We start from the raw sequence: 13,197 nt of genomic DNA on the forward strand, positions 1-13,197 counted from the left end.
TATTTCCCACCTCTCACCTATATTCGGTCCCATCCTGCAGTATATCCCACCTCTCACCTATATACAGCCCCATCCTGTAGTATATCCCACCTCTCACCTATATACAGCCCCATCCTGCAGTATATCCCACCTCTCACCTATATACAGCCCCATCCTGTAGTATATCCCACCTCTCACCTATATACCGTCCCATCCTGTAGTATATCCTACCTCTCACCTATATACAGCCCTATCCTGCAGTATATCACACCTCTCACCTATATACAGCCCCATCCTGTAGTATATGCCACCTCTCACCTATATACAGCCCCATCCTGCAGTATATCCCACCTCTCACCTATATACAGCCCCATCCTGCAGTATATCCCACCTCTCACCTATATACAGCCCCATCCTGTAGTATATCCCACCTCTCACCTATATACAGCCCCATCCTGCAGTATTTCCCACCTCTCACCTATATACAGCCCCATCCTGCAGTATTTCCCACCTCTCACTTATATACAGCCCCATCCTGCAGTATATCCCACCTCTCACCTATATACAGCCCCATCCTGCAGTATTTCCCACCTCTCACCTATATTCCGTCCCATCCTGCAGTATATCCCACCTCTCACCTATATACAGCCCCATCCTGTAGTATATCCCACCTCTCACCTATATACAGCCCCATCCTGCAGTATATCCCACCTCTCACCTATACAGCCCCATCCTGCAGTATATCCCACCTCTCACCTATATACAGCCCCAGCCTGCAGTATATCCCACGTCTCACCTATATACCGTCCCATCCTGCAGTATATCCCACCTCTCACCTATATACAGCCCCATCCTGCAGTATATCCCACCTCTCACCTATATACAGCCCCAGCCTGTAGTATATCCCACCTCTCATCTATATACCGTCCCATCCTGCAGTATATCCCACCTCTCACCTATATACAGCCCCATCCTGCAGTATATCCCACCTCTCACCTATATACCATCCCATCCTGTAGTATATCCCACCTCTCACCTATATACCATCCCATCCTGTAGTATATCCCACCTCTCACCTATATACAGCCCCATCCTGCAGTATATCCCACCTCTCACCTATATACCATCCCATCCTGTAGTATATCCCACCTCTCACCTATATACCATCCCATCCTGTAGTATATCCCACCTCTCACCTATATACAGCCCCATCCTGCAGTATATCCCACCTCTCACCTATATACAGCCCCATCCTGCAGTATATCCCACCTCTCACCTATATACAGCCCCATCCTGTAGTATATCCTACCTCTCACCTATATACAGCCCCATCCTGCAGTATATCCCACCTCTCACCTATATACAGCCCCATCCTGCAGTATATCCCACCTCTCACCTATATACCATCCCATCCTGTAGTATATCCCACCTCTCATCTATATACCATCCCATCTTGTAGTATATCCCACCTCTCACCTATATACCATCCCATCCTGTAGTATATCCCACCTCTCACCTATATACCGTCCCATGCTGCAGTATATCCCACCTCTCATCTATATACAGCCCCATCCTGTAGTATATCCTACCTCTCACCTATATACAGCCCCATCCTCCAGTATATCCCACCTCTCATCTATATACAGCCCCAGCCTGTAGTATATGCCACCTCTCACCTATATACCGTCCCATCCTGCAGTATATCCCACCTCTCACCTATATACCGTCCCATCCTGCAGTATATCCCACCTCTCATCTATATACCGTCCCATCCTGCAGTATATCCCCCCTCTCAGACCCTCTATATAGCTCTGTATAATGCAGCCCCATATAGTATAATGCACCCCTATTGCCCATTCAGTGTAAAGCACTCCCATATAGTATAATGCAGCCCCATAGTCTTAAATGTAATTTAATGGCCACAAAAATGTCCTAAAAAAAAAAATACTATACTCACCTCTCCTCCGCGGTCGCCGCAGCTTGTGTTCTATGCGTCGCACCTCCCAGCGTAGAGGACGCTACGTAGTGACGTCATCGTGCTGAGACGTTAGACGCTGAGATAGAACGATGGGGGAGGGAGCGTCAGCTGTGACGTTTCGTCCTCCATCGCTTTCAAGTGTATCTGCAGATGTCGCCTATACAGTGACCCTGCGGAGGGGCCCCCAGCTCAAAGGGCCCAATAGAGGCAAAGCCGCACAGTTTAACCTTTTCAGCTCCGGGTGGCCCCTCAGAGCGCGGGGCCCGGGGCGGTCACAGTCTTTGCCCCCGGTAGCTGCACTACTACATCACTTCAGCCTGCAGGACCGGGCTCCTCGTAGTGACCTGCGGACTGTGCTGCGGCCTCCGTGTATGAGCTCCGCACTGTGGGAAGCTCTGCCGCCTGGTGACGTTATCCCTCAGAAGAGCTGCTCCATTATACAGGTCTGTGAGGAGCAGGAGAGGATTGTCAGCTGGACACAGAGCAGCTACAGCACAGGGACAGGTGTGATGGGTGAGCTGCTGGGGAAGGTGATGGCAGGTGACTGGTGCCACAACACTGACCACACAGTCACAGCTCTCCCGGCTAACAGTGCTCAAGGCACATGCCCCACCTCTGCCCCGGTCCATGCCTCACCTCTGCCCCATCCCCGGTCCATGCCCCCACCTCTGCCCCACCCCCGGTCCATGCCCCACCCCCGGTCCATGCCCCCCTCTGCCCCACCCCCGGTACATGCCCCACCTCTGCCCCACTTTGGTCCATGCCCCACCCTCGGTCCATGCCCCACCCTCGGTCCATGCCCCCACCCCTGGTCCATGCCCCACCCCCGGTCCATGCCCCTCCTATGCCCCACCTCTGCCCCACTCCCAGTCCATGCCCCACCCCCGGTCCATGCCCCACCTATACCCCACCCCCCCAGTCCATGCCCCACCTCTACCCCACCCCGGTCCATGCCCCACCCCAGGTCCATGCCCCCACCCCAGGTCCATGCCCCCACCTCTACCCCACTCCTGGTCCATGCCCCACCCCCCGGTCCATGCCCCCACCCCCGGTCCATGCCCCCACCTCCACCCCGCACCCCGGTCCATGCCCCCACCTCCACCCCACTACCGGTCCATGCCCCCACCTCTACCCCACCCCCGGTCCATGCCCCCACCTCCACCCCGCACCCCGGGCATGCCCCCACCTCCACCCCACCCCCGGTCCATGCCCCACCCCAGGTCCATGCCCCACCCCCCACCCCATGCCCCCACCTCCACCCCGCACCCCGGTCCATGCCCCCACCTCCACCCCACTACCGGTCCATGCCCCCACCTCTACCCCACCCCCGGTCCATGCCCCCACCTCTACCCCACCCTCGGTCTATGCCCCCACCTCTGCCCCACCCCCGGTCCATGCCCCACCTTACCCTACCCCCAGTCCATACTCCACCTCTCCCCACCCTCGGTCTATGCCCCCACCTTAGTTTAGATATCTCAATGTGATTTTTTTCAGTGTCATTTTGATGTTAAAGCCTAGAAAAAAAAACAGATTAATCCTGGAAAGAGCATTGCCCCCTGTCATTCTAACTTCCCAGCTGTGCGATAAAAGGTGGAGATGAATGGAGAGCACAGATCAATATTGTGCGATGTGTCCAAGCATCATTAAACTCATCTAAATGCCATCTATTTCCTTAAAGGGAAACGTCCTAGCTGCTATGTAAACTGCCCCTATAGCGTTGGTAGTGATGCAATGTACATCACTAACACACTTTTTTCATTATAATTGGTGCAACTATAATGAGTGTATAGCACTTTACATACTTACTAGCTATTGAACCCATTCTACGTCCAGGTGGCGAGCATTTTTATTGGTATATGGTCTCCCATGCTGGTATGTGCTGCCCCCCTCCTTGTATTTGTGCTGCCCCCATCCTGTCCCCACCATCCAATCCTGGTATGCGTGGCCCCCCTCACCCCCAATCCTGGTATGCGTGGCACCCCTCACCCCCAATCCTGGTATGCGTGGCACCCCTCACCCCCAATCCTGGTATGCGTGGTACCCCTCACCCCCAATCCTGGTATGCATGGCACCCCTCACCCCCAATCCTGGTATGCGTGGCACCCCTCACCTCTATCCTGGTGTGTATGGTATCCCTCATCCTGGTATGCATGGCACCCTATCCCTCACTCCCAATCCTGTTATGCGTGGCACCCCTCACCCCCAATCCTAGTATGCCTGGCACCCCTCATCCCCCCAATCCCGGTATGCGTGGCACTCCTCATCCCTATCCTGGTGTGTATGGTATCCCTCATCCTGGTATGCATGGCACCCTATCCCTCACTCCCAATCCGGTATGCGTGGCACCCCTCACCCCCATTCCCGTTATGCGTGGCACCCCTCATCCCGGTATGCGTGGCTCCCCTCACCCCCATTCCCGTTATGCATGGCACCCTTCATCCTGGTATGCGTGGCTCCCCTCACCCCCAATCCCGGTATGCGTGGAACCCCTCACCCCCAATCCCGGTATTCATGGCACCCCTCATCCTTATCCTGGTGTGTATGGTATCCCTCATCCTGGTATGCATGGTACCCCATCCCTATCCTGGTGTGTATGGTATCCCTCATCCTGGTATGCATGGCACCCCATCCCTCATTCCCAATCCCGGTATGCGTGGCACCCCTCATCCCCAATCCCGGTATGCATGGCACCCCTCATCCCCAATCCCAGTATGCCTGGCACCCCTCACCCCCAATCCCGGTATGCGTGGCACCCCTCACCCCCCAATCCTGGTATGCGTGGTACCCCTCACCCCCAATCCTGGTATGCGTGGTACCCCTCATCCCTCAATCCTGGTATGCGTGGTACCCCTCAATCCTGGTATGCGTGGTACCCCTCACCCCCAATCGTCACAGCGCATGCGCGGCTCCCAGCGCTACAAGCTTTGCTGTCAGCTGTGTCATACTGCACAAGCGTCCCATAACTTCAACGCTCACCGGGAGCAAAATTCAAACACCTGGGCGGCGCCACCCATGACTGAATGTGAGGATCACACCCCTATGACTGAACGAGTAGGTAGGGTATAAGTATATAAAGTGCTATACACTCATTATAGTTGCACCAATTATAATGAAAAAAGTGTGTTAGTGATGTACATTGCATCACTATCAACGCTATGAGGGCAGTTTACATAGTAACTAGGATGTGACAGCTTCCCTTTAACATGACAACATGTCAGTTCAGAGTCTTCATAAATGCCTGCTCCAGGAATCTTTTTTTTCCAGCCCCCATCTGGGCTCATCATCTATAATGTTGATAATTTACCTTTATCATAAAATCTTTTCGCGCAGCTTGGAATCTCGCTATTTCCCGATGCATTGGCTCTTTGCTTCTCATTGTCTCCTGTGTTGCAGTTTATTTCTTCTACTGAATTCTGAGTTTGGAGCAGATGGAATAAAATATATATTCAGGTTCCCCAAGGGGGTGGGCTGCAAGTAATAGATAACTTCAAAGCAGACACGAAATAAAAGCGCAGTGAGCCGTACTTCGAGTTCTTGACAATTTCTGCTCATCAGTCTGACTGATGAGAATGGAGGAGTAGGAGTTATCTGAATGTATAATCCTTTTTACTTAGAGACTTGTGTTTTTGAAATTTCTCGATAGGCTGGAAACTGAGCGTTATTAGATTTTCTCTCAGTGAATTAATGGCTGGAATAATGTTATTACCTTACAAAAAGGAGTAGTATTGAAGTTCTTTCTGCTTGCATTCATCATGGTTGTATATTACTGCGGTATTTTATTGCTATTTTTAGTTGAGTTATATTAATCACACTAAAATTTATTAAAGAGAATCTGTAACCACCAGCATGATGTAGAGGCAGAGACCATGATTACAGCGATGTATCACTTACTTTACTGGGTGCTGCAGTATTGATTAAAAACTGTTTTATCTGCCACAGATCTAAGAGATCTCTGAATTCTGAGATCTAGATAGCTCCGCCCTCATACCACTGAGCTGCCAATCAGTGATGGAGGCGGGGTAGGACTACCTAGCATCAGGCCAAGTAGTCCTGATAATCTGCTGCTAATAAAACAGTATTTTTTTCAAAACTACATTAACCCCTTAAGGACGGAGACAATTATGCCCTTAATGATCAGGCCAATTTTTACAATTCTGTCCACTGTCACTTTATGAGGTAATAACTCTGGAACGCTTCAACGGATCCCCCTGATTCTGAGACTGTCCTTTCGTGACATATTGCACTCCATGTTAGTGATAAAATTTCTTCGATATCACTTGCATTTATTTGTGAAAAAAATCAGAAATTTGATGAAAATTTTGAAAATGTCACAATTTTCAAAATTTTAATTTCCATGCCCTTAAATCAGATATACAGTACAGACCAAAAGTTTGGACACACCTTCTCATTTAAAGATTTTTCTGTATTTTCATGACTATGAAAATTGTACATTCACACTGAAGGCATCAAAACTGTGAATTAACACACGTGGAATTATATACTTAACAAAAAAGTGTGAAACAACAGAAAATATGTCTTATATTCTAGGTTCTTCAAAGTAGCCACCTTTTGCTTTGATGACTGCTTTGCACACTCTTGGCATTCTCTTGATGAGCTTCAAGAGGTAGTCACCGGAAATGGTTTTCACTTCACAGGTGTGCCCTGTCAGGTTTAATAAGTGGGATTTTAATAGTGTGCCACAGACTAATCAACCAAACTTTTTGGGTTGGGTTCTCTTTTATAGTCTGCAGGCATTAATTGAAAGAAGTCAGTGTTCCAGCAGAGGGAGACAACATTTCAGAAAAGGCATTGTAGCAAACCAAAAAAGAAATTTTAAGTGCAGCAGAGTAACCAGCGCACATACCTGTTAGCTCAGGTGAGTTTAAAAGGCTGCTGTTGATAACAAGGGCATTTGCTAAATAGATGGTGTGTGTGCAACAATATACTGAAAGGTCAATTATATTGTGCAGCTTATCTCACCACCTGTAGTTATTTAGGTGAAAGCTCCAAAATGCTTGCCTAATATGTCTGTTTATCCAAAAGGAAGTAAAGAGGGAGAGCTAGAAAGATAGCATTGCGTTACATTACATGGCAATGCAATGCACAGTTGCTGAAGTTGAACCAAAATGAGCTTGTCACCTGGCTTCTGCAACTTTGAACATGAAAAATCCAATGAGGAGAAGAAAAGCAAAGCCAAAGAGTCCATCCCAAAATCCGACAAACAAGCAAAATGAACAAAAAACATTGAATTCAATACTTTCTGATTTTAGAAACTGCATTAAAGAAGGGGTGCACCGGTCCTGGAGATACTGCAATACCAGGTCAATGCGTGGAGTGGACAGAGCAAGCTCTTTTTCCATCTCCCTGTTCTAAAAATCCATTTAATATATGGTCCCCAGATAGGGGACGTATCAGATATTAAACTGATAAGAACAGATACTACACTTGATCTTAGCCAAAAGGCCGAGAAGCGATAACCAGAATTGGTTTCGAACTACGGAGCCACCCAAGGATCCTGAAGAGTCCATTTGTGGAGATGAGCTCCTGGACTCCCGTTAAGAAGACATGTTGTCAACCTCTAGATCCCTTACATGCCTGCACTTTTCGGCTTGCTGCTGCTGCAATCCACGCGTTTTAGATCTGCATAACTCCACCTCTTTAAACACAGCACCCTCACCCCCTGCTGTTCCCACCCGCCTCAACACCGTTGGAAGGGAGGAGAACCAATTAAGGCGGGGGGTGGGGTGGAACGAGCAGCTGTCTACCCTTAGCAGGAGGGCTGCTGATTACTTACCTCTCCTGCTGCTGCCGGCTGTCCAGCAGCAGACTGAAGGTGGCTGCTGCTGTGCGCAGGTATATAAAGGCTCAGAGCCTATTATGACACGCGCAGCCAGCGTTCCATTGCCACATTCCATCTACTGCAGGCAGGATACCTGGCTGGCTGAATGTCGCTGAGAAGCTCACAGAGACCGCCATAAGCAACAGTTTAACAGAATGCCACAGACTAATCAACCAAACTTTTTGGGTTGGGTTCTCTTTTATAGTCTGCAGGCATTAATTGAAAGAAGTCAGTGTTCCAGCAGAGGGAGACAACGTTTCAGAAAAGGCATTGTAGCAAACCAAAAAAGAAATTTTAAGCGCAGCAGAGTAACCAGCGCACATACCTGTTAGCTCAGGTGAGTTTAAAAGGCTGCTGTTGATAACAAGGGCATTTGCTAAATAGATGGTGTGTGTGCCACAATATACTGAAAGGTCAATTATATTGTGCAGCTTATCTCACCACCTGTAGTTATTTAGGTGAAAGCTCCAAAATGCTTGCCTAATATGTCTGTTTATCCAAAAGGAAGTAAAGAGGGAGAGCTAGAAAGATAGCATTGCGTTACATTACATGGCAATGCAATGCACAGTTGCTGAAGTTGAACCAAAATGAGCTTGTCATCTGGCTTCTGCAACTTTGAACATGAAAAATCCAATGAGGAGAAGAAAAGCAAAGCCAAAGAGTCCATCCCAAAATCCGACAAACAAGCAAAATGAACAAAAAACATTGAATTCAATACTTTCTGATTTTAGAAACTGCATTAAAGAAGGGGTGCACCGGTCCTGGAGATACTGCAATACCAGGTCAATGCGTGGAGTGGACAGAGCAAGCTCTTTTTCCATCTCCCTGTTCTAAAAATCCATTTAATATATGGTCCCCAGATAGGGGACGTATCAGATATTAAACTGATAAGAACAGATTTTTTTTTTTTTTTTTTTTTTTTTTTTAAAAACCACTCAGGTTTAGATATAAGCAAACAGTTAACCAGACTTCGTCATAAGTTATACTGCCACTTCATAAGCATCATTGTGGTTTCTTTATTAAAGTATTATTCAACAAAAATACAAACAAGTAATCCTATGCCAGAGACATTTCCAGAAAAAATATCAACGGTATTTAACCATATCCTGCCACTTAAGGTATTTCCACACACCTTCAGAATCTGTTCCACCACCACCACCTTCTCTTGTATCCCACAAATAGATTACATATAGTCTTGCTAAGATCAACCTAATACAATCATTTACTGTTAAATTTACTCTTTTAAACACACACAAATTTCTCACATCCCACAAGCTCTCCTGCACACACACCATAATAAACCACATCATCCTTTCTAGGCCACGACGACTAGCACCAAAACCAAACATAGCCACTCTCCAATCAATAAACTTCACACCAGCAACCCCTTTACACAGTCCACCCACACCTTTCCACACATCATACGCAAAATTACAATCCCACATAAGGTGCCTCACCGTCTCATTCGCTCCACAACCATCCCTTGGACATACTGCAGATCTTATGAGATCTCTTTTCTTCTGAAAATCCCTCACTGGCAAAATATTATGAAGGCCCATCCATACTGTATCTCGCTGTCTATTCGACACACCTTGAATGCTTAACTTCTTCCATACCCGCGCAACTTCCATAGAACACAATCCCACCACATTACTCTCACACTCATTCACACACATCTTCCCCATCACCTTCTTAACCAACATAAAGTCTTTCATTGCAACTGCTAACAAATCATTCTTCCTCACAAACTTCTCAATCAAACCATACCACTCAGGACACTTAAAAGCAACAGGCACATTCTTATCACGCTTCACCCAATTCAGACCATACAGCATCCATCCAGCCAAATACTTACACATAAATGCCCCTTTATTATTCTTCCCAATCAAAATGACCGTAGTCTTAATAAAATGCAATGTTAGAAACACTTCAATATTCGGAAACTTTAGTCCCCCATACAAATATTGCTTAAACAAAATCTCTCTCTTAAGTCTTTCCATCCTACTGCCCCAAAAAAACACAAAAATTAGTTTCTCCACTTTTTTAATTTTCCTATAGGGCACTGGAAAAATACAAGAAACATAAAGCAAAATAGGGAGAATAACAGCCTTAATTATAAGAACCTTCCCTACCAAAGACAAAGAACGTAACTTCCAAAAATTCATCTTCCGCACAATCCGCTCACCACATTCATCCCAACTCTCATAACCTTTCAAATCATCATTAAAAAAAACTCCCAACACTTTAATTGCACCATCCACACCAGCCACACCATCCATCTTAATCCTATTGTCACCAAAACATTTAAACATGCATTTGTTCCAATTCACACGAAACGCTGACGCGCCACAAAAAAAATTCAACAACAATTTTACTCTCTCCATAGAGGCCACACTCTCACTCACCACTACTACATCATCCATATATCCTAAGACTTTCACAGTCATTCCACCACTCCCTGGCACTAACAAACCACGCACCACTTTCTCTTTCCGAATCATACACAGCAGTGGCTCAATCACACACACAAATAATACCGGTGACATGGGACAACCTTGCCTCACACCAGACCTAATACACACTTTCTCACTCAAAAACCCATTCACCAGAAATTCACTCATCACCTCCCCATACAATCCTCTCACGGCACGCACAAATTTCTCCGGAAAACCCATTCTACGCAAAACCTCAAATAGAAACACATGAGACACGCGATCAAACGCCTTTTCAAAGTCAACAGCCATCACCATACACTTCTGCTTTCTTACTTTACAATCCCACAACACATCTCTTAAAAGACACAGATTATCCGTCATACATCTACCAGGCACTGCACACACTTGATCTTTACCAATCACATCAGCTACAACCACACGCATCCGACACGCCAAAATTTTACTGAATACCTTGTAATCGGCGTTCAGAAGCGTAATTGGCCTCCAATTACTCAAACACCTTTTATCCCCTTTCTTATGGATTAAGACCACCACTCCCTCCTTCATTGAACCCGCAAGCATCCCATTCTCCCACATAAACTGACACACTTCCACTAAATCCATACCCATCACTTCCCACATCATAACATATAGCTCCACAGGCAAACCATCCTTCCCAGGCGTCACATTTTTCCTTGCACCAAACACCGCTTTCTTAACTTCCTCCTCAATCACTGCCTCACATAGACCAGAACATCCATCCTTATCCACCTTACAATCCAAAGTCTTAAGCACTTCTTCTTTCAAACTCTCATCCACCCACTTCCTGCCAAACAACTCAGCATAAAACGTGACCACTTCCTTCATTACATCCTCCCCACTCACACAAACGCCATCCACATCAAAAATCTCCTCCATACCCTCCTTCTTACCATTTATTTTTTTAAAGAAATATCTTGAACACTTTTCATCTTTATCAAGATGGACCACCTTTGACCTAAAAATTATTTCCCTTCCCTTCCTCTCCAAAGTCCTCTTCAAATCCTCTCTCGCACTTCTTAACAAATCATCCACATCCACACCACACATCCTCATTTTCTCTAGCCATTCCACCCTCATCATTAAATCTTTATATTGACTCCTAACCATGGCAGCCTTTTTATAGCCCCATCGACGAAAAAACTTTTGCACTTCATACTTCATCCAATCCCACCACACCAACACACTTTCAAACTTACTCTTTTGAGATTTACACCAACTATATTTTTTCTTAAAATCATTCACAATTCTCTCATCCTCAAGCAAACTCACATTCAATTTCCACACACCTCTCCCATGCACCCGCCTTAAATCCCCTCTAAACTCACCTTTCAGGCACACATGGTCCGAAAAAGGAACTGAAAATTGAGAAAAACCATCACATATTATATTTTTAGAAAAAAACATCCTATCAATCCTAGATGTTATCCCACCCCTGTCAGCTTTATAGGTTGGTGGTGGTGGCTTCCCCAAATAAACCTCAGCAGCATCAAAAAAGAAAAAATCAGAAATAATGTTTGCCAATTTTTTTCCTGAGGCATCAACTTTCCCCTCAGTTACACAGTTAAAATCACCTGTTACTATCACAGGGATCCTACCAGGTAATTCTAAACATAATTTATCTAATAAACTTAACCTGTCTTCTTTTTTTGTAGGACCATAAATATTTATAATTTTAACTTTCCACCCCCTCCCACACACAACTGCAGAGATGCAACGACCCACCTCTATTACCTTATAATATTCAAAAACAAAATTTCTATTATTTAATACTATCCCAACTCCATCATTTTTATTCCCACTAGAGCCAGACCAGATATGCTGGCCATATGGCCAATCAGCGTCTTCCAGGGGTTCTTCTATACCACACTCCTGTAGACACATAATATCAAAAGAATGGTTATGTAAGAAGTCCAGAATCACAGATCTTCTAACTCTAGACTTTAAAAGTCTTACATTAAGGGACGCAATGTCCCAATTTGGTTTAGAGACCATTCTTTGGCTCAAAAACCAGAAACACCAGTCTCAGCAAAAAAACATGCCTTCCTTATCCTTTGTCATCCGGCGAACTCCCACTTAGCTGAAAGATAGTGGACTCCAAATTCTCCTCCAGGTAAGCCGTTGACGCAGGAGAAAGAGAAACCACTGGGTAATCCCGCTCACTCACCGGACTTGCCACGCATTGGCTACTTGATGGTTCAGACAACCGGGCCCTTTTATTCTTAGCGCGGTCCGGTTCCTCAGAAGACCTCACCCCAGTCTCAGTGAAGTCTCCTTGACCTCCAGCTCCCTCTTCATCCATACTTTCACTGCTCCAACTGAGAGCCGGGTCCCCTGGGATTTCCAAGGCTCCCTCACGTTCTTCACAAAAGGAGTCAATGAAACCCCCCTGATAGGAAGAAATATCCATCTCAGCTGCCAGAACCTCTTCCACTCTCCCGGGCTCCACCAGTAGGTCAGCAGACGCCCTCACTGGAGCAGTCTCCACACGCTGTTCCACTACCTTCACCCTGGAAGAAACTGCGGCCTCAGGTGCCACACTCTTAGGCCTCGGAGAGTTCGAGACCACCTCAGAGTATGCCCTTGCCTTGCCCTCGTTCGCACGACGAGTACAATCCTTAAAGGCATGCCCCTCCATACCACAAGCATTGCAAACAATTGGATTGGTACAGTCCTTAGCAACATGCCCACTTTGGTTGCACTTGGAGCAAACAGGCACAGCAGTACAAACCTCTTGTAAGTGTCCGTACTTCTTACATTTCCTGCAAAAAACTGGGGCCTCAGGAAAGAAGAGAATACCCCTATCTCTCCCGATAGAGAAACTTTGGGGAGGGTAATGAACACCTCCAGGCTCCGAAGAACTTTCCCCAAATCTGACAAAATATCTGTATTTGCCAGTCCATAAGTTCTCCTCGTTCATGATTTTG

At 46.5% G+C, this 13,197-nt stretch overlaps 2 non-coding genes across 2 annotated transcripts; both read right to left on the minus strand.

Moving 5' to 3' along the window:
* Nucleotides 1-7,241: 7,241 nt before the first annotated feature.
* On the minus strand, nucleotides 7,242-7,432 carry LOC141219752 (U2 spliceosomal RNA). The gene has a single exon (XR_012288148.1). It is a non-coding gene; the product is annotated as a U2 spliceosomal RNA (small nuclear RNA).
* A 1,109-nt stretch (nucleotides 7,433-8,541) lies between these two features.
* LOC141219669 (U2 spliceosomal RNA) lies at nucleotides 8,542-8,731 on the minus strand. The gene has a single exon (XR_012288114.1). It is a non-coding gene; the product is annotated as a U2 spliceosomal RNA (small nuclear RNA).
* Between the last annotated feature and the right edge of the window lie 4,466 nt (nucleotides 8,732-13,197).

The sequence above is a fragment of the Phyllobates terribilis genome, unplaced genomic scaffold (assembly GCF_046119375.1).
Source record: "Phyllobates terribilis strain yellow unplaced genomic scaffold, ASM4611937v1 Scaffold_277__1_contigs__length_2500907, whole genome shotgun sequence".
Lineage (NCBI taxonomy): Eukaryota > Metazoa > Chordata > Amphibia > Anura > Dendrobatidae > Phyllobates > Phyllobates terribilis.